Raw genomic sequence first — 21,650 nt, forward strand, 5'->3', positions numbered from 1 at the left:
CAGCAAGCTCCCACAAACAGCAATGTGAGAATAACCAGGTCACCTGTTTTGTTTTAGTGATGTTGATTAAGGGATAAATATTGGCCCAGGACCTTTAGCAAACACAGTCTTCAGCTGCATTAGTGTGAGACGCTTGCTGGCGAAACATAGTATAATACATGAAAACAAAGTGAAGTGCTTTAGTCCAGCAGAACTCAATGATTGAGTTTATTTTGAACGAAACAAAGGGGAGTATTTTTGTTTTGCTGACAAAAGAACAACCTTGGGTCTTCCTCTTCCAAACAAAGTTCCTAAACCATTGCCTGAGAACAGGTTTTGACAAAATTTTTTACCAATCACCCTCCAAAGATTTTTTAAACATATATCTTGACCATTAGCTTACAATTTAACTTCATTTCCATTCAGTCACACACTGACAACTGCTAAGCTAGACTGAGACATTGAGCTAAAAGAACTTGCATTTATATAGCGCCTTTCACGACCACCGGATGTCTCAAAGCACTTTACAGCCAATGAAGCTACTAAAGCCGAAGGAGAGCATCTTAATGGCTAGGTATCGCTTCTACACGCACCATCGCTCCGAGGGCCAGGACATAGCGAGTTATGTCGCCAACCTAAGATGCCTTGCGGGACCTTGCGATTCTGTTGGATATTTGGGGAAATGCTGCGGGACTTTTTCGTGCTTGGAATCGGCCACGAGGTCATTCTTCGCAAGCTGCTGTCCGCCGAATCCCCAGACCGGAAGAAGGCCATCACGATAGCCCAGGCTTTCATGCCGACAAACGATAATACGAAACTGATATCTTCTCAGCATCGAAGCTCACCGGCAAGTACTGTGCATAAAATAACGCCATTAGCAGGCAGAACTGTACATAGCAGGGCCTACACGTCTGCAGCTGCAAGACCTAGGATGACTCAGAGTCCGCCGTGGGGAGCGAATGCGAATCCATTAACACCATGTTGGCGCTGCGGAGGTAATCAGCGAGCCCATCAATGTCAATTCAAACACTACGTGTGCAAAGGCTGCGAAATAATGTGCAAACGTGCTGCGACTAACCACGTGGCAGAGTCGGCAGACGATGATCGATCCGAAGCGGATCACGCAGAACGAGTGAGAGAGGCAACTCAACCAAAGGCCGAGGAAGAAGTGTATGAGGTACACACCTTCACCACCAAGAGCCCTCCTATAATGCTGAAAGTCAAATTAAATGACATTCCAGTTTCCATGGAGTTGGACACGGGGGTGAGTCAGTCAATTATGAGCCAGAAGGCTTTTGGGAAACTCTTGGGGCAACAAGGCACAAAGGCCCAAACTGAGCCCGATTTATACAAAGCTGCACACTTACACCAAAGAGCTCATACCAGTCATTGGCAGTGCGGCAGTGAAGGTATCGTACGATGGAGCTGTGCATGACTTACCACTATGGATTGTACCAGGCGTTGGCCCAACGCTGTTCGGCAGAAGCTGGCTAGGAAAGATTCGATGGAACTGGGACAACATCAAAATACTATCTTCGGTGGAAGAAGCCTCGTGCGCTCAAGTGCTGAGCAAATTTCCATCGCTATTTGAACTAGGCATCGGCAACTTCACAGGCGCCAAGATGCAGATCCCTCTAGTCCCTGATGCACGGCCTGTCCATCACAAGGCTCAAGCGGTTCCATATATGATGAGGAAGAAAGTCGAGATCGAACTGGACAGATTTCAACGAGAGGGAATCATATCGCCAGTTGAGTTCAACGAGTGGGCCAGCCCAATTGTTCCGAGAAAAGCGATGGCACGGTCAGAATCTGCGGAGACGACAAGGTTAACGATCAACCAAGTCTCGTTACAAGACCAGTATCCACTACCCAAAGCGGATGGCCTGTTCGCAACGTTAGCAGGGGAGGGGAAGTCGTTCACCAAATTGGATCTAACCTCTGCTTGCATGACACAGAGCTGGCTGAATCTTTGAAAAGATTGACATGCATCAACACGCCAAAGGACTGTTTATAGACCACAGATAACCTTTTGGGATTCGCTCGGCTGCTGCCATTTTCCAGAGGAACATGGAGAGTCTGCTGAAATCGGTTCCACGCACCATTGTGTTTCAAGACGACATCCTGATCACCGGTCGTGACACCATCAAACACCTGCACAACCTGGAAGAGGTTCTAAGTCGACTAGACAGAGTGGGACTCAGGCTGAAACACTCCAAGTGTGTGTTCCTGGTGCAGAGGTCGAATTTTTGGGGAGAAAGATTGCGGCAGACGGCATCAGACTCACAAACTTAAAGAAGGAGGCCATCAAGAACGCACCCAGACCATATAATGTGACAGAGCTGCGTTCCTCCTGGGACTCCTCAACTATTTTGGTAACTTTCTACCCGGGTTGAGCACTTTTGCTGGAACCATTGCACATGTTGCTACACAAGGGTGACAACTGGGTTTGGGGTAAATCTCAAGAGACAGCCTTTGAGAAGGCCAGAAACCTGTTATGTTCTAACAAGTTACTTGTATTGTATGACCCATGTAAACGTTTAGTGCTAGCTTGTGATGCATCTTCGTACGGGGTCGGGTGTGTGTTACAGCAAACCAATGTATCAGGCAAATTGCAACAGGTTGCATATGCGTCTAGAAGTCTATCTAAGGCTGAAAGAGCCTACAGTATGGTTGAGAACGAGGCGTTAGCATGCGTATACGTGGTTAAGAAAATGCACCAATACCTATTTGGACTCCGGTTCGAACTTGAAACCGACTACAAACTGCTCATTTCGCTGTTTTCAGAAAGTAAAGGTATAAACACTAATGTTACGTCCCGCATCCAAAGTTGGGCACTAACATTGTCTGCCTATGACTATGTTGTCTGCCTCAGACCAGGCACGGGGAACTGTGCTGATGCCCTCAGTCGGCTACCATTGCTCACCACCGGGATGGAAATGGCACAACCCGCAGACTTGCTCCTGGTCATGGATGTTTTTGAGAGCGGAGGGGTCACCTGTCACGGCTCGTCAGATTAGGACCTGGACTAGCCAGGACCCTGTGCTATCACTTGTAAAAAGTTGCATCCTCAATGGGAACTGGTTGGCTTTTCCCGGGAAAATGCAAGATGAAATTAAGCCGTTTTACCGACGTAAAGATTAAATGTCCATCCAGTCGGATTGTCTCTTTTGAGGTAATCACGTGGTTTTGCCAAAAAGAGGCAGGGAAACGTTTATACGCGACCTACACAGTACCCACCCAGGCATAGTCATGATGAAGACTATCGCCAGGTCGCACGTTTGGTGGCCCGGCATTGACTCGGATTTGGAGTCATGCGTACACCAATGTAATACTTGCTCACAGTTGAGCAACGCACCAAGGGAGGCTCCACTGAGTCTGTGGTCATGGCCCTCCAAACCGTGGTCCAGGATCCACGTAGATTTCGCTGGTCCCTTTCTAGGAAAGATGTTCTTAGAGGTAGTGGACATTTACTCTAAATGGATTGAATGTGTAATTATGTCATCTTGCACATCCACTGCCACCATTGAAAGCCTCCGGGCCATGTTCGCTACCCATGGTTTTTCCGACGTCCTAGTCAGTGACAATGGACTGTGTTTCACCAGCTCGGAATTCAACGAGTTTATTCCCCGTTTAAGCCCGCATCCAACGGTCAAGCGGAACAGGCAGTCCAAACTATCAAACAGAGCGTGAAACGCGTGACGGACGGCTCCCTGTAGACCCGTTTATCTCAGGTTAAGCTCAGCTACCGGACGCAGCCCCACTCGCTTACCGGGCTTCCCCCGGCGGAATTGTTAATGAAGAGAGCACTCAAAACCAGGCTCTCCTTAATCCACCCAGATCTTAGAAACATAGAAAATAGGTGCAGGAGTAGGCCATTCGGCCCTTCTAGCCTGCACCGCCATTCAATGAGTTCATGGCTGAACATGCAACTTCAGTACCCCATTCCTGCTTTCTCACCATACCCCTTGATCCCCCTAGTAGTAAGGACTTCAGCTAACTCCTTTTTGAATATATTTAGTGAATTGGCCTCAACAACTTTCTGTGGTAGAGAATTCCACAGGTTCACCACTCTCTGAGTGAAGAAGTTCCTCCTCATCTCCTAAATGGCTAACCCCTTATCCTTAGACTGCGACCCCTGGTTCTGGACTTCCCCAACATTGGGAACATTCTTCCTGCATCTAACCTGTCTAAACCCGTCAGAATTTTAAACGTTTCTATGAGGTCCCCTCTCATTCTTCTGAACTCCAGTGAATACAAGCCCAGTTGATCCAGTCTTTCTTGATAGGTCAGTCCCGCCATCCCGGGAATCAGTCTGGTGAACCTTCGCTGCACTCCCTCAATAGCAAGAATGTCCTTCCTCAAGTTAGGAGACCAAAACTGTACACAATACTCCAGGTGTGGCCTCACCAAAGCTCTGCACAACTGTAGCAACACCTCCCTGCCCCTGTACTCAAATCCCCTCGCTATGAAGGCCAACATGCCATTTGCTTTCTTAACCGCCTGCTGTACTTGCATGCCAACCTTCAATGACTGATGTACCATGACACCCAGGTCTCTTTGCACCTCCCCTTTTCCTAATCTGTCACCATTCAGATAATAGTCTGTCTCTCTGTTTTTACCACCAAAGTGGATAACCTCACATTTATCCACATTATACTTCATCTGCCATGCATTTGCCCACTCACCTAACCTATCCAAGTCACTCTGCAGCCTCATAGCATCCTCCTCGCAGCTCACACTGCCACCCAACTTAGTGTCATCCGCAAATTTGGAGATACTACATTTAATCCCCTCGTCTAAATCATTAATGTACAGTGTAAACAGCTGGGGCCCCAGCACAGAACCTTGCGGTACCCCACTAGTCACTGCCTGCCATTCTGAAAAGTCCCCATTTACTCCTACTCTTTGCCTCCTGTCTGACAACCAGTTCTCAATCCATGTCAGCACACTACCCCCAATCCCATGTGCTTTAACTTTGCACATTAATCTCGTGTGTGGGACCTTGTCGAAAGCCTTCTGAAAGTCCAAATATACCACATCAACTGGTTCTCCTTTGTCCACTCTACTGGAAACATCCTCAAAAAATTCCAGAAGATTTGTCAAGCATGATTTCCCTTTCACAAATCCATGCTGACTTGGACCTATCTTAATGATCATGTGGCAATCCGGCGTCATCGGCAAAACATGTACCACGATCGCGCAGCTGTATCGTGTGACATTGATGTAAACGATCCTGTGTTTGTCCTTAATTACGGTCATGGTCCCAAATGGGTTGGTTGCTGGCACTGTCTTGGCCAAGGAGGGGAATAGAGTGTTTATTGTCAAACTATGTAATGGACAAATGTGCAGGAAGCATTTGGATCAGACCAAGCTGCGATTCACTGACAACCAGAAACAACCTAAAGAGGACATCACCATCATCGATCCATCAACACACACCCAACCAGCAATCGACCTCACCGTCAATCAAGAGGATGAACGCACCATGCCCAACAGTCCGGTCAGACCAGCCGCGCTGCAGTGCAGCGATGGCCCGACCAACTCACCCATACCAGGGTTCGAACTCAGGGGTTCAACCAGGGAGCGAAGGGCCCCGGACCACCTCAACTTGTAAATAACTTGTATCAAAGACTTTTGGGGGGGGGGGGGGGGGGGGGAGTGATGTTATGTATGTAAACATTATAACTGTGTAAGACTTGCCACCAGAAGGCGCACCTGTTGGAGACCCAAGGGTCACCTGCACACCTCATGCAAGTGAGTATAAAACATTGTCTGCCATGCTGCTTTAGCACTCTGGCGTTTTATTAAAGAGACTAAGGTCACATCAGTTTAAGCTTACAGTACTCAGTCTTGTGGAGTTATTCTAAACGTAACAACTATTTCCTCTGGCGAGTGGGCCAGAGATCATAGGGTCAAAATCATTGGCAAAAGATCTAGAGGGGAGATGAGGAGAAATGTTCTCACTCAGAGAGTCGTCGGGATCTGGAACGCTCTGCCTGAAAAGGTGGTGGAAGCTGATACCATCAATCATTTTATAAGGGATTTGGACAGGTACTGGAGGATGAGGAACTTACAGGGTGAAGGACAAAAGGCGGGGATGGGGGACTAAGCGCGACTGCTCTTTCAAAGAGCCAGCACAGGCACGACAGGCCGAATGACCTGCTTCCGCACTGCAAGCTTCTACGATTCTATACGACCTACAACAAGACAACAGGGCTGGATCCCGTGAAAGTGAAACAGTGACACAGGTTTATACAATTTGAGTAACTCCATTCGCTGAGCTTTCAGTGACAAAAATATCAACTAGTGCCAGGGTTTCCCGCTCCTGCGCAGGACAGTCAGCGAGTTCCTGCCCATTCATCTCAATATCCAACAAAAAGCATTAAATCCTGGCCCGATTCTCCATAATAGGAACAGGAGGAGGCCGTTCAGCACCTCGAGCGTGTTCCGTCATTCAATCAAATCATGTCTGATCTGCAACCTAATTCCATATACCCAACTTTGGCCCATATTCTTTAATACATTTGGTTAACAGAAATCTATCAATCTCAGATTTAAAATTGACAATTGATCTAGCATCAATTGCCGTTTACGGTAGAGTGCTCCAAACTTCGTGTAGAAGTGTTTCCTAATTTCACCCCTCGTCCTAGACTCCCCAACCAGCGGAAATAGTTTCACTCTATCTACCCTATCTGTTCCCCTTAATATCCTGAAAACTTTGATCAAATCACTCCTTAATGAGCTAATTGAGCACAATAGCAGTCATCAAAGGGTTAAAACTATTTACAAATACATTTGAAGCAGACACAGTACATTGTTGGCTCCCAAATGTAAGATCATCATCAAACACAATAGATGGGTGTGGGTCTGTTTTTACTTGCTGCTCAATTTCCTATTTTTGCCTTAGGGACATCCATGTACACAATGCATTTGAGGTAATGACTAGTTCAAAATGAGAGCTAAAAGCAACCTGGATTACAACAGTACAAAGCAAGTAAGGATTTCACGTTGTAAAACGCTGAACAAATTACTCTGTTCAAGAGTCTGGCTATTGTTCTGGACAGCTACAACAATGGTGTCTCACAAAGCCAGAGAGTTTTAGCAGTACTCAGATTAAAATCTATTCTGAAATACAAACTCTACTCATTCCTGTAAAAAGAACCGAGAGGGAGGGTTCCAGATTTGTGCCGAACTGGCATCAAGGGGAAGTATATGTAAACGTGGCAGTGCCATTGTAAAATAGAGAGAGTTATTTTAAGTTATACCAACTAAACTGTGCTTAGCACACACTACAGAAATAAGGGCATGCAATGTTGGGGTAGAGAACTACAAAGATTCACTAAATCAATCAGAGGCAGTCCCTCAAAATCGAGGACGACTTGCTTCTACTCTAAAAGTAAGTTCTCAGGTGACTGTTAAAATCCAATACGGGAATTACAGTCTCTGTCACAAATGGGACAGTCGTTGAAGGAAAGGGTGGATGGGACTGGTTTGCCGCATGCTCCTTCCGCTTGATTTCTGCATGCTCTCGGCGACGAGACTCGAGGTGCTCAGCGCCCTCCCAGATGCTCTTCCTCCACTTAGGATAGTTTTTGGCCAGGGACTCCCAGGTGCCGGTGGGGAAGTTGTTTTTTTATCAAGGAGGCTTTGAGGGTGTCCTTGAAACGTTTCCTCTGCCCACCCGGGGCTCGCTTGCCGTGTAGGAGTTCCGAGTAGAGCGCTTGCTTTGGGAGTCTCGTGTCGGGCACAATGACTGCACTCCAAAAGTACTTTGTTGGCTGTAAAGCGCTGTGAGGCATCCGTTGTGCTAAAAGGCGCTATATAAACCCAAATCTTTCTTTCTTTTCACTTTCCCGTCTGATCCCCATATTCCTGGATTCCCTTAACATCCGTCTGTCGAGCTCCGTCATGAATACGGTCAACGACTGAGCATCCACAGCCCTCTGGGGTAGAGAATTACAAAGATTCACCATCCTCTGAGTGAAGAAATTCCTCCTCATCTCAGTCCTAAATGGCCTTATTCCAAGACTGTTACCCCTGGTTCTAGATTACGCAGCCAGGGGAAACATTCTCCCTGCATCTACCCTGTCGAGCCCTTTAAGAATTTTGTATGTTTGAATGAGGTCACCTCTCATTATCTAAACTCAAGGGACTATAGGCCTAGTCTCCTCAAACTCTCCTCATAGGACAAATTCCCTCATCCCAGGAATCATTCTAGTGAAGCTTCATTGAACTCCTTCCAAGGTAAGTATATCTTTCCTTCGGTAAGGAGACCTCAACTGTACACAATACTCCAGGTGTGGTCTCACCAGGGCCCAATATAATTGCAGTAAGACGTCTTTACTCTTATACTCCAATCCCTTTGTAATAGAGGCCAACATACCGCTAGCAGTGTATTTTCTCATTACCGCAAAGAATTGGGAACATTTTGCATGGCACAATTTTAGTGATGTGGAGGTGGCAGAATTCCTCAACAAACCTTCTGTCCTCTATAATTAGCTAATGAAATAAGCCTTCTTTGAAATCTCAGGTTTCAGGAGCCATGCCTGTTGCTAAAGCAGGTTTGTGAAACTTAGGCAATTTCATTGACGGGTTATCAATTATGGAGGGATAAAAAGGTATTTCCCCCATTATTCATTGACAGCAATTTTACCTGGAGTTGTGGTTGTTGATCTAACTCAGAACATAAACAGTTCAAACTTTTCCACAAATTACTGCCAATCTGAATCATGCCAAATAACTCAGACCATGAATCAGTGTTCAAATATACATAATCAAAGGCATAATTTCTGGCTTGCTAATATCATAAAATATGAGCGCACACACAACAACTTTTATTTATATAGCGCCTTTAACATAGTGAAACGTCCCAAGGCGCTTCACAGGAGTATTATCCTGTAGTGACACCGAGCCACACAAGGTGGAATTAGGGCAGGCGACCAAAAGCTTGGTCAAAGAGGTAGGTTTTAAGGAGCATCTTAAAGGAGGAAAGCGAGGTAGAGAGGCGGAGAGGTTTAGGCAGGGAGTCCCAGAGCTCAGGGTCCAGGCAACAGAAGGCACGACCACCAATGGTGGAGCAATTTTAATCAGGGATGCTCAAGAGGGCTGAATTAGAGGAGCGCAGATATCTTGGGGGGTTCTGGGGCTAGAGGAGATTAAAGAGATAGGGAGGGGCGAGGCCATGGAGGGATTTGAAAACATGGATGGGAATTTTGAAATTGAAGCTTTGCTTAACCGGGATCCAATGTAGGTCAGCGAGCACAGGGCATAGACATAGAGCCTTTACCGTTAAAAAACAAGTTCTATGGTGCTTTGCAGAGGTGCCTGGAAGAATATGGACATTGAAGGATAGATTAAGAGTGACTAGTATCACCTAGAAGGACAAAGGCAGCAGGCCCATGGGAACACCATCACCTGCAAGTTCCCCTGCTCCAAGTCACACACCATCCTGACTTAGAAATATATTGCCCATTCCTTCATCGTCGCTGGGTCAAAATCCTGGAACTTCCTCCCTAAAAACTCAGAGCACCTTCGCCACGCGGACTGCAGCGGTTCAAGAAGGTGGCTCACCACCACCTGCCCAAGGGCAATTAGGGATGAAGAGGAATTTCTTCTCTCATAGGGTCGTGAATCTTAAGAAGTCTCCACCCAGAGAGCTGTGGAGGCTGGGTCATTGAATATATTTTAAGGTGGAAATAGACAGATTTTTGAACGATCAGGGAGTCAAGGGTTATGTGGAGCAGGCAGGGAAGTGGAGTTGAGGGCAAAATCAGATCAGCCAAGATCTTATTGAATGGCGGAGCAGGCTCGAGAGGCCAAATGGCCTACTCCTGCTCCTATTTATTATGTTATGTTCTTATGTACTTCACAGTCAATGAGTTATTTTTGAGGTGTAGACAGTGTGAGACAAAGGAGATTCGTGACTAGACCATCTGTTCTGACGTTGTTGATTGAGAGATGGATGTTGGCCAGGACAGAAGAACATCCCTATGCCATTTTAAATAGTGCCATGGGTTCCTTTATATCCACTTAAGCATGCAGACAGCGCCTCGGTTCAATGCTCAATCTGAAAGACAGCACCTCTAACAATGCAGTACTCCCTCAGTACTACACCGAAGTGTCGGCCTCGGTTATGCGCTTATGAGTGGGGATTAAACCTTCTAACACAGGCAAGAGTGCGACCAACTGAGCCACGTCCGACTTAAATTTCCTCACTTTGGCAAGTTTCCAATCTTAGCCACGTCTCCATGGACAGACAGCAAGCAGAAGAAACTTCAGCACAAATGTTTCCTCTACACATGAATAAAAAAAAAGACTTGCATTTATATAGCACCTTTCACGACCATTGGTCGTCTCAAAACGCTTTACAGCCAATGAAGTGCTTTTGGAGTGTAGTAACTGTTGAAATATGACTACAAGGGAGAATAGCTAAAGGAATCAAGAAAGGGAGAAAAAAGCATTTAAAATCTACTGAAGAGCATTTAAGTATTTAAGATGCCTGTTTCAATGTACTGAGGAAGGCAATTTCACGCATATACGAATGGGATGCAGCACCAAGAGGAGATCACTTGTCAGATTTGATCCTCATCCAAAAAAGAGTTTCAAATAATTGCGACTGCACAGGAGAATGGGTCACTTAGGCAATTATTTCTGGGCTTCCTCCTTCACAAAGGAAGTGAATGAATGCCTCGGAAAAATGAAAACACTTCCCAAGTTTGGTTCAAATCTAGAGAAGGCTGAAGTTCAAGGTCACCTTTCAGTGGGGTGATTCAATTGTTGAGGGGGAAAGAGAGGACGACTAAACTTCTAGATGGATTAAGAAATCTAATTTAAGTGACTTGAAATGCAACCTTACTTTTCCTGTGGTGAGCTAATGAGCTTCTAATCTCAACCAGGTCCTCAATGTCGAGATGGGCTGTCTACTCCCTGATTAGGGTGAAGGATAACAACTTGCATTTATATAGCTCCTTTAACGTCCCAAGGCACTTCACAAGGAGTCGTCAGACAAAATTCGACACCAAGTGGATATTAGGACAGGTGATCAAAAGCTTGATCAAGGGAAGGTTTTAAGGAGCGTCATAAAGAAGGGGAGAGAGGTTGAGAGGCGGAGAGGTTGATGGAGGTAATTCCAGAGCTTAGGGCCGAGACAGTTGAAGGCACGGCCATAAGTGGTGGAACAATGCAAATCGGGGTGCCCAAGAGGCCAGAATTAGAGGAGCACAGAGATCTGAGGATTGTAAAAGCTGGAGGAGTTTACAGAGACAGGGAGAGCAGCGAGGCCATGGAGGGATTTGAACACAAAGATGAGACTTTTAAATTTGAGGCGTTGCTGGACCGGGAGCCAATGTAGGTCAGTGAGCAACAGGGTGATAAGTGAACGGGACTTGGTGAGAGCTAGGATAAGCAAAAATGTAATATATGAATCGGAAAAAGAGTGGATAAGAAACCCCAAGGGCAAGCTTGCTACAAAGCAGTACTGGCAAAAGTTGCCCAACTATCATTTTGCAATATGTGGTACAAAGAATGAAAAATCAAAGAATGAAAAATGAATGAATGAAAATTCAGGATGGAAGTAATTCATTGGTGTATTAACACAAAAAGCAATAGTGGTGTCAATAATTTTCCCACAATCAAAAGTACTGAACAAAATCAGCCAACTACACAAAAAAAAAAGCATACAATTTTGCACTGTCAACTAGACCCAAGATCGACAAATTCCCAGGGTGGGGGGAGGGATGCTGATCTGGTAAATATGGAAATGCAAGAAACATACACACAAAGACATTTAAAAAATTAATTTGCATTACATTACCATCTGATCCAGAAAGCACCAGCGCTAATGGAATGTTGACAGCTGCCCAAGACTCGGTGTGAGAGGTCGAGAACTATAAAATGACTGTACGTGGTACAACCTAAATACAGATATCTACACCATACACTATTCAGTATACAAGCGCCCTGCCAAATACCCATACAAGCAAAATAAACAAGATCTCTATAGTGAATTCATTCATCTGAATGGAACCATTTCTTGGAGCAGGATAATGGAGAGCAAATAGTACAAAGTCCAAAAAGGCAAGTTCGAGCTAAAAATTCACATTCTAGAAGACTGATGCCCTTTATGCAACTGCTACTGTACTATAAACTCACCCTGGTCAGAATCCTCCAGCCGAAATAACCTTTCATAGTGCAAGCAGATTTGTTCAGTAAAGAGGCCATAATGCAGAAGCTTATTATGAGACACGATATAAATTATGCAAGAGGCTGCAATCTATATTTGTATATCTGCAGAAAATGGGAACAATACAGAATATCTTTCTGTTGAAGAAATCAATGGTTATTCCCTGCCAGAAGGTTGTAAGTTCAAGTCCCACTCCAGCGACTGAAGCATAAAATCTAGGCAGACATTCCAGTGCAACTGTTGGATGAGACGTTAAACCGATGTCTGCCCTCTCAGATGGCTGTAAAAGATCCCATGGCATTATTTTGAAGAGCAAGGGAGCTATCCCCAGTGTCCTGGCCAATATTTATCCATCAACCAACATAACCCCAAAAAAAGATTATCTGGTCATTATCACATTGCTGTTTGTGGGAGCTTGCTGTGTGCAAATGGGCTACCGGGTTTCCGATATTACAACAGTGACTACACTTCAAAAAGTACTTCATGGACCGTAAAGTGCTTTGGGATGCCCTGAGCTCATAAAAGATGTTATATATTCCTATATTAATTTCAATCCCAAACTAGAGAGCATTCTTGTGCGTACAAAAAAAACAAAATTCTTAAAAATAATTGTTATAGGTGTGAATACTGACCTTAAGCTTCCTGACTGTAATATGATAATAAAATTCTAATATAAAAAAAAACATTGGGTACAATTTTTTGTAATTCCTCAGAACAGGAAATCAGATATAGAGTACAGATAGCTTGTTTTCAGTGGACATTTTACAGAAGTATAAAAAAGGTCTCGAATGTAACTGGTCTGAAAACAAAATATGGGATAGTTGCACAATTAGCATTATAATCCAATCAGCAGCAATATCATGGTCCACAACCTTTCACCATAAATGCTGATTATTTGTATATTAGGGTACAGAATTATTTCAAATTGGTTTGTCGTCATTTTAGGGGCAACACAAGGATGACCCACACTTTAAGGTCAAATCAACCAAAAAAGGGGGGAAAAAAGTCTCTGCATCTGTTAATTTCAAATATAAGTACTTAAAAATAAGCATCGAGTTAACACGGAGTTAACTTGACTCCATATGTCAAGACTCGTAACAAGATATTTGTATAATCGGAGCTAGTTAGGTTCTTGACTTCCCCACATTCGTGTCAAGGGATCACATAACACCTCTGGCTATCTGCATTCGCCGACCTCTCTCTCTCTCTCTCTCTCTCTCGGCACTTGCGTGTCAAATTCCATAGGTGGTTGAAAGTGTAAACGTTGTCTTATGGTTTTGTTGAGCACAGTGGTTTGAACCTGGTGGATCTGAAACACCAAAGTGCTGTATTTTGGTTTTCCTACCAGCTGAACTCAAGAACCAATGGTTCAGCTTCACCTTTGAGGATGCCCTGAGCCGGATTTACTACCTCCATCGTAACTGCAGGGAGAACAAGAACATAAGAATTAGGAGCAGGAGTCAGCCATCCTGCCTCTTCGAGCCTGCTCCGCCATTCAATGAGATCATGGCTGATCTTCGACCTCAACTCCATTTTCCCGCCCTATCCCTTCATTCCCCTTGCGCCCAAAAATCTATCAATCCCAGCCTTGAATATACTCAACGACTGAGCATCCACAGCCCTCTGGGTTACAGAATTCCAAAAATTCATGACCCTCCGAGTGAAGACATTTCTCCTCATCTCAGTCCTAAATGGCCGACCTCTTATCCTGGGACTGTGCTCCCTAGTTCTAGACTCTCCAGCCAGGGAATACAACTCTCAGCATCTACCCTGTCAATCCCGCTCATAGTCAAAGTTGCTGAATGCTTCCAAACCCAGTTCAGTACCGTTCATGCTTCAGCCAAATCCAAGATCCCATCCATGGACAGCAGAAACAATTCCGGGTGCTCATGCATCCTCATCAAACTCCAGATCCAGTTTTGAAAGGTTGTGCTGGTATTGTTGCTTCTGCACACACACAAAACTGGCCGTATCTTCGTTTGAGTCGGACCCATTTATCCGGAGTGCCTATTCACTTTAGAGATAACCAAATTGAGTTCATGTGCACCATACTGAAATGATGTAGGTTGCCCATTGAGGGTTTTGGAGTTCTCTACTTGTCTGGACTATGATGTTAAGCCCCAATGTTCAGTCGGTGGTAAAACTGCCTGAGGTGAATCCATTCCACGGAGAGGGGTAGCACTCTCCCCCGAGTCAGAAGGTTGTAACTTTAAATCTAGGCTGACACTCTCAGTGCAGTGCTGAGGGAACGTTGCCTTGTCAGAAGTGCCGTCATTCAGATGAGACGTTAAACCGAGGCCCCGTCTGCGCTCTCAGTTGGCTGTAAAAGATCCCATGGCACTATTTCGAAGAGAGTAAGGGTGGTTATCCCTGGTGTCCTGGCCAATATTTATTCCATTACCAACATCATCGCACTGCTGTTTGCGGGATCTTGCTGTGCACAAATTGGTTACTGCGTTTCCTACAACAGTGACTGCTCTTCAAAAAAAAGTACTTTATTGGCTGTAAAGCACTTTGGAATGAATCGAGGTCATGAAAGGCGCTATAGAAATGCAAATCATGAGGGAGAAAGGAATAGAAGGATATGTTGTGAGTGTGGAAGGAGGTTCGTGTGCAACAAAAACATTGGCTTTGACGAGTTGGGCCGAATGTCCTGTTTCTGTACTGTAAATTCCATCCAAGTCTTTTTTTTGCGTAGAGTTGTTATTGATGCTTAGGAAAGAGTTTCTTGCTTGATTTAAAGCTCAAAATGTTTTACTGTTCAGTGTACACAATTCAAATTATTTAATCATTCAAAATTTTTTCACACTCCAAACATCTCATCTATCCGTGGGAGTGGTGCCCGGAGAGGCCCAGGACCTCCCGACCACCGGGTACACGGGCATTCTATTCGCGGATCGGAGGCATTACCCCGCGGGAAGCCTCCGGCTGCAAACTCAGGGCCCTTAGTTAACCACAGATTGGTCCCCTTCACAGGATGGACAATCTAGAAGCCCTAGAAACAGTTCCGATGGGAATACACGAGGTCGATACCTGGTTTGAAAACCTCTTCAGTTATGATAATGGGTTCAGAGAACTGGACCTTTACAATTCCAGAAAAATGTGTATTTCGAGGAGATTTGATTGAAGTATTTAAAATAGCGCAGTGACTGGACGGATGTCTTTGTTGATAACTATTTGCATTAAGGTAGGTTAGGGAGCTCCGGGGGACAAGTGAGCAAGGTACGCAAGAACAGAACTAGGTTAGATATCAAGAGGCGCTTCTTTTCGCAGAAAGTCATCTCCCTGTGTACAAGTTGCTGGCTCATGTAGCGACTGTAGATTAGCTGCAGCATTTAAAATGGAGCTTGGCACTTGGGAGTACAGTGCACAGTTAAAATGATGAAAGGGTTTGAATAGGGTAGACAGAGAAAACGTTTCCAATTGTGGGGGAGAGCAAAACTAGGGGCCATAAATATAAGACAGTCACTAATAAATCCAATAGAGGATGCAGAGAGTGGTGGGAATGTAGCACTGGCGACCACAGGGAGTGGTTGAGGCAAATAGCATAGATGCATTTAAGGGGAAGCTAGATAAACACTTGAGGGAGAAAGGGATACTTCATCTAACTGTTATATATGCAGACTATAGATATACTCTCCGTGTAGTCATTGTATAGTTGCATAAGATGGAGACTTGTTTACCTGATGTACTATCAATAAGGTTTACACTGTGTATATACTATGCTGGCACCACTAGAGGGTGCAACTGGTGGAGACCAGGGTTTTCTGTCCTGGTGGCAGGGTCTGTACAAAAGGGGAGCCACCATGTGGCTGCCTCACTCTGGAGTTACGAATAAAGGACCAAGGTCATTACAGTTTGAGTACAACACATTGCCTCGTGGAGTTATTCATAAGTACGTTACAGACATAATAACTGGCGACGAGAATACGGACTTTCACGCGATTATGGCTACCTTTGGCATACTAAAAGACTTTGCAGAGGGTGATGATTGGGATGCCTTCACAGAAAGGCTCGAGCAATATTTCGTGGCAAACAACCTGGCAGGGGAGATGGACACATTGGCGGAGAAGCGCAAGGCTATACTGCTGCCCAGTTGTGGGCCCGAGGTCTACCGCCTCGTCAGGGACTTGCTGGCACCCACGAAGGCCAAGGATAAGACATACTGAACTAATTCACGACCAACTAAAACCAAGAGAGAGCATCCTCACGGACAGGCACAGATTCTACACTCACCACAGACCTGAGGGCCAGGAGATTGCAAAATATGCTGCCGACCTCAGGAGACTTGCGACACCATGTGATTTTGGCACGCACTTCAATGAAGCATTGCAAAACATCTTAGTGCAAGTAATTGGCTACAAGGGCCTCCTTCACAAGCTATTATCTGCCGACACCACAGTCAACCTGCAGAAAGCCATCAGCATCAGTCAGGCGTTCATGACCTCGACCTGCAGCACCAAGCAAATTATTCATCCTGTGGACTCAAACCCACACAGAATGGTGCCTTTCACAGGCAAGACTGTAGAACGTGGCTCTGCCCAGGGCAGAGAGCACAGACCTCAGGGTTCCAGAACTCAGAGTCCCCCGAGGGGTGCTAATCGAGTAGCACTATGCTGGCTTTGCGGAGGAAACCATAGGGCTCACCAGTGTCAGTTTGCTGAGTACGTATGCAAAGCCTGTAATACGAAGGGCCACCTCCAGCATATGTGTAAAAGAAACATGACTTACCGCCTAGCAGAGGAGTCAATAATGACTTTGAATCCAGCGGGGAGTATGAGGAGTAGGCCAGAGAGGCAGCCCAGCCCCAAGAAGAAGTGTATGGAGTGTATACCTGCACCGATTGTCCTCCAGTGAAGATGGAAGTCGAGATAAACGGCGTTCTAGTCTTCATGGAAGTGGACACGGGAACGAGCCAGTCAGCGATGAGCCAGGATGCCTTAGAGAGGCTATGGAACAAAAAACAATCTGAGCTGGTTCCAGTACAGGAAAAGAGGCACACCTACACTAAGGAGCTGATCCCAGTCCTTGGTAATGTGGATGTAAGTGTAATCCATAATGGCATGGTACACAAGTTACCTCTGTGGATTGTTGCAGGTGATGATCCAACAATACTCAGAAGGTGGTGGATGGGAAAGATCCAGTGGAAATGGGAAGACCTCTTCACTCCAGCAATCGATGTCCCCCGTGCTCAGAGGCAGAGCAAAACCTCACCTTCGCTTGGGCCAGGCACCAGAGAACAGACCAGCGTAGCACCTGATGCACAGACCGTCCATCACAACTGCGTGGCAATGATCCAACCGGAACGATCTAAAAGTACCTTCCTGGCTCCAGTGGCAAGACTCCTAGGGAGGCAGATCGAATTCACAGGCACTCTTCCAGCTTTTGTGGCAAAATCGCAGGAGAGAAGGATCAAGGCAGTCGACCTCGAGGACAGAGGCAAAATGGCGTCCCTGCTGCAGCGAGGTGTAGCGTGGCATGGCAGGGTTCTCTTAAAGGAGACCTGCAACCAACTGAACTTAAAGAGACATTGTATACATGGCAATCAATGTAACGAATCGATTAAGAATGTAAAGAACAAAATGTTATTGTGAGATGTCGGGAATAGAATGTCCCCAAAAGTAGCAAGCGAGCGAATTCGGGAGGGTAAAGGCGCTGATCCTGATACCCTGCCCCAGGTCTATCCCACGCTGCAGGCACTATTCGCCACGGACCTGGAAACGAAAACGGCGCTAATACGCGCAGTCGGCCGCAGTTGCCGAACACCCGGGTGGAGACGGTGCAGCCCCCAGACCCAGTCGCTACCTCGGCCATGTCCGGGAGCGAAAGGTCAGAACCAACAAGTTCCCCAAACGGGACCTGGAACAGCCAGGTTCCCAACACCGTTAGAGAGCAGGCAGAAGATTCTGCAGCCCTCAAAGGAGGACAGGGAGGCCACACACATCTGTGGCTCGGCCCACCACTAGGCAACGACAAAGACCCTGAGTCCTGGCTAGGTGGGCGAACCAAGCCCACCCCGCTAGCAGGGGGCGCAGCACCGCTATCAGATGACTAGGACCCCGTCCGGTTGCTCTGGAACCTACGTCCTCGCATACCTGTACTGCTACCTCAGTAGTGACCATGACTGAACCATGAATGAAATCTACCCACCCCTGGCGCACGACCATAAAACGTAATGAATGTAAGTCACTGAACCAAGGTGTCACGATACAAACTGTAAAAAACAAAATGTTTTTCTTCCTTTCTTTGTACTTGCACTGTGTCTGATCCTGTATGTTAATGTAACGGGCCAGCTGCATGATCTCACTGTGGGGTGGTGGTGGGGGAGGAAATGGATGTATGTAGCCATGGACACACACATGGATCACACCCAGAACCCACTGGAACCTCCACTGCATCATCGAACCATCCAAACTGGTAACCACATCCCAACGTTGTGGCAAAAGGACTTGAGGGTTATTAGGGAGAGAGCCAAGCCAAAGCACAGCCAAGGTGCAAGGGCTACTGGCACTTAAGTCTGGGGAGAGCTAAGCTAGAGCATATAGTGCAAAGGTAATTGGCACAAAGAACTTGGGGAGAGTGATGTTATGTATGCAGACTATAGATATCCTCTCTGTATAGTCACTGTAAACAAGATGGAGACGTGTTTACCTGATGTACTATCAATAAGGTTTACACTGTGTATATACAATGCTGGCACCACTAGAGGGTGGAACTGGTGGAGACTGGGGTTTCCTGCCGTGGTGGCAGGGGCTGTATAAAAGGGGAGCCACCATGTGGCTGCCTCACTCTGGAGTTACGAATAAAGGACCGAGGTCACTACAGTTTGAGTACAACACATTGACTCGTGGAGTCATTCATAAATACATTAGAGACATAATACTAATCCTATGAGCATAACCTTCTATTGCAACATTTTTAATCTCATAATTCTCTTTTGAAGCGCCTTAGGATGTTTCACTACATTAAAGGCACCAAATAAATACAAGTTGTTGTTGTTCATGTACTGATCTAAAATATTATGTGCTTTGCGTAACTTAGCTTTTTTCTAATAGTTGTTTCCAACTCAGTGTCAGCTGTGGCTCAGTGGGTAGCACCCTCGTATCTGAGTCAGAAAGTTGTGGGTTCAAATCCCATTCCAGAGACTTGAGCACAAAAAAAAATCTAGGTTGACGCGCCAGTGCAGTGCTGAGGGAGTGCTGCACTGTCGGAGGTGCCATCTTTCAGATAAGACTTTAAACCGAGGTCCCATCTGCTCCCTCGGGTGGATGCAGAAATATCCCATGGTACTATTTCGAAGAAGAGCTGGGGAGATATCCCCAGTGTCCTGACCAATATTTATCCTTCAATCGACATCATTAAAACAGATTATCAGGTCATTATCACATGCGGGAGTTTTCTGTGCGCAAATTTGGCTGCTGAGTTTCCTACAACAGTGACGACACTCCAAAAAGTACTTCATTGGCTGTAAAGCGCTTTGGGACATCCGGTGGTCATGAAAGGTGCTGTAGAAATGCAAAATCTTTCTTTCTTTCGAAATGGACAGTGAGGACTTGGAAATCAATAAAAGTTTGGAGAAATCACATTTTTTTGAAGGAAACTAAAAAGGTACAGAAATAAAAAAATTAAGCTGAGATAGAATAGAGAAGGGAGTAGGAGGAGAAGATGGTGAGCAAAATTAAAATGTTGTAAAAATATTTGTTTTTAATTAAAATTTTAGGTGTTTAAGTTTAGGATTACTATCACCATAAGAGGGAGAGAAACTTCTGACACTTCAGCAGATTTGTTACATATTATTTGCGGCTGTTTCAGCAGTATAATACCGGAAATGAAAACTTAAAGAAACACAGCTGGTTTGAGAAGACTTTGCTACATTAATACTCCAGTCTTAGTGGAATAAAGCATTTTAGGTAGTGCACAGGCCATCTTTACGCCCAGTCTTCAAACCCCAGTTAAAGATCAGTGTACACTAATTAAAGATACAAGCTCCATAATGTGCAGTGTTTCATTACAATAACAGCATTTCATTACAATAATCCCAGCAACAGTCTAACCCAAGTTACCAGTGCAGCAACAACAAAGACAGGTTAGAAACAAATCTACCACACTCGTGGCCAACCTAGTTCCGAATATAAAAATGACTCAATGAATGCAATATTCCCCTTCTACTGAATGAATGAAATGTAATTGAATGAAAGCAGGGGCGGATTGAGTCATTAAAATCGGACGAATAACAATTTACATTTATAGAGCGCATTAAACGTAGCAAAACATCACAAGAGGATCATCAATAAAAGCATCTTGGATACCGAGCCACAGAAGAAACTATCAGGACAGATTACCAAAAGCTTGCTCAAAGAGGTGAGAGAGTAGAGAGGTTTAGGGAGGGAATTCCACAGAGCTTAGTTCGGGCCCAGGCAGCTGAAGGCACGGCCACCAATGATGCAGCGATTAAAATCGAGGGTGCGCCAAAGGCCAGAATCAGAACACCGCAGAGTAGGGCTGGGGGAGATTACAGAGATAGGGAGGGGGCGAGGCCATGGAGGGATTTGAAAACAACGTATGAGGATTTTAAAACTGAGGCATTGTCGGATCGGGAGCCAATGTAGGTCAGCGAGCACAGGGGTGCAATTAACAGTTACTATGGGCCCAAATTTGGCCAGTACAGATTTCTGGTGCACTCACCAGAGGTACCCCGCTTTTGTAGAACTCCAAGGGTGCCAAAAATCTTCGGGCCAAGTTTGGCCGCTCCCCAGCCTCTCCGCAATGGTGGCGTAGCGTGGCAACTGGATTCGGGGGCGGAGCCAAGTCCCAGCGCTGAAAACAGTGCCAGGACCTCTGCGCATGCGCGCTAGAGTGTGCGTGCATGCTCAGTAGCTCCTCGTCCCCAGAATCTGAGCGAGTGTGCTGCAGGCTGTGTGGGAGGGGCTGAAGCATGCCGTCCCTATCCCTGGCCGAATGGTCTCCCTCATCGGCGGCCCGCTGCCTTCCTGGGCTGTGTTTTGGTAGGACTTCTATTTTTTATTTGTTATTGATTGATTGATTACTTTGGTCTTGGTGCTTTAGGTGCAGAGTTCCTTCTAATTTTTATTTGTTAATTAATTGCTTATTACTTTTTGTGCTTTGTTTAGTGCTTTGTAAGTCTTGGTGCTAGGTGCAGGTCCTTGTTATTGAATGCTTATTTTTATGCTTGGTGCTTTAGAATGTACTTACCTGCGCTGATTTGTTAACTCCGCAAGGGTTTTCTGTGCGGCCATAAGTGGCCGCAACCGAGACTCCAGGATGGTATGTTGCCTCCCTGGTGCAAGGGTCAAGGATGTCTCGGAGCGGGTGCAGGACATTCTAAAAAGGGAGGGAGAACAGCCAGTTGTCGTGGTGCACGTTGGTACCAACGACACAGGTAAAAAAAGGGATGAGGTCCTACGAAATGAATTTAAGGAGCTAGGAGCTAAATTAAAAAGTAGGACCTCAAAAGTAGTAATCTCGGGAT

The 21,650-nt window shown here is 45.6% G+C and overlaps 1 protein-coding gene across 5 annotated transcripts in view; it reads right to left on the bottom strand.

The window, feature by feature from the left end:
* LOC139274972 (dedicator of cytokinesis protein 9-like) overlaps window positions 1–21,650 on the bottom strand; it is a 455,604-nt gene that overhangs the window by 307,534 nt on the left and 126,420 nt on the right. The window contains exons 1-2 of one of the 5 annotated variants that reach the window (XM_070891773.1): window positions 17,240–17,603; window positions 16,892–17,109 (exon numbers count right to left, since the gene is read on the bottom strand). The exons of the other annotated variants lie outside the window; for them this stretch is intronic. The gene's annotated coding sequence lies outside the window, so the exon portion shown is untranslated. Of the gene's footprint in view, window positions 1–16,891; window positions 17,110–17,239; window positions 17,604–21,650 lie in introns of those variants that run through there. 5 annotated transcript variants of the gene reach the window in all.

Source organism: Pristiophorus japonicus, chromosome 10 (genome assembly GCF_044704955.1).
Source record: "Pristiophorus japonicus isolate sPriJap1 chromosome 10, sPriJap1.hap1, whole genome shotgun sequence".
In the NCBI taxonomy this organism is placed as follows: Eukaryota; Metazoa; Chordata; class Chondrichthyes; family Pristiophoridae; genus Pristiophorus; species Pristiophorus japonicus.